General features: G+C 37.3%; 1 long non-coding RNA gene across 1 annotated transcript; it reads left to right on the forward strand.

The window, feature by feature from the left end:
• Window positions 1-770, forward strand: LOC124895503. The gene is made up of 2 exons (XR_007051762.1): window positions 1-52; window positions 188-770. It is a non-coding gene; the product is annotated as an uncharacterized LOC124895503 (long non-coding RNA).
• Window positions 771-993: the final 223 nt, after the last annotated feature.

Below are 993 nucleotides of genomic sequence, written 5' to 3' on the forward strand. Positions count from 1 at the left end.
CTATGCCTCGAACTGCGAGTTTGCTGCCACCAAATGCCCACAAAATTCAACTGTAAGTCTCTCTTTGTAACATAAATGGAGTTGCCAACTCTCTGCTCTATGAAATTAATCCTATATCTCAGTTTTTCTCAAGATTCTGTAAATCTTCCAGAAATACCATCATCACAAACATGTGAAAACTCTTCAGGTACTAAAGTCATTGAGAAATTCCAATGCAACAAGAAGTGGGATCTCCGCCTGCAAGGAGTTATAATTGTCATGCAGGCTGCTGGAATCAACCATCGATAAGAATTTAGTGTTGAGGGCTGCAGTAGTTAGCTGCTACGCTTGCTCTCCGGTAGCTGTTAAACAACAGACAAGAAGCTCTTTAAAAATCTAAAGCAAGATGGTTCGGACATAGCTGAAGAATCTATTGCGCGGTACTATTCAAATAAGGCTAGAGCAACGCGATATTTCACCCGGGCATCTGCCTAAGCCATCCAAGAGGAATATGACATCCCTTCATTCTTATTTCTCTATAAACAATTTGGATCTACACAAATTTTTGATGATGTTATTTGCACAAAGAACTTATCCACTGATTCTAGAATCTAGGTGCACATAGAATTGCCCATCACATTTTGAAATTTGAACATAATTGCAACGGAAGTAGAGTTTGTACTATACATTTTCTCTAGTCCAATGCTTTTATGTTGTCCCATTCCATTTTGCGTTTTGTTCATCTGTAAACAACCTACTAGCGCTGCATGTTTAAAGGAAAGTATATTGGTCCGTTGGAAAAATTCGAACAACATAACTGAGAGAGGGTATATTTGTTTGTCTTTTTTTGTGCCCGGGACGAACTAATCACATGGACAGAAAAAATAGTAAATTTTAGACATTAAAGTATGTAACACTCACCGAATAAAAGAAAAGATGGGAAATGAAGATTAAATCGTTTAGTAGGTACAATAAGAACAAAAGGGAGGAAAAAAGGAAATAATATTCTCGATG

Source organism: Capsicum annuum, unplaced genomic scaffold, assembly GCF_002878395.1.
Source record: "Capsicum annuum cultivar UCD-10X-F1 unplaced genomic scaffold, UCD10Xv1.1 ctg82678, whole genome shotgun sequence".
Lineage (NCBI taxonomy): Eukaryota > Viridiplantae > Streptophyta > Magnoliopsida > Solanales > Solanaceae > Capsicum > Capsicum annuum.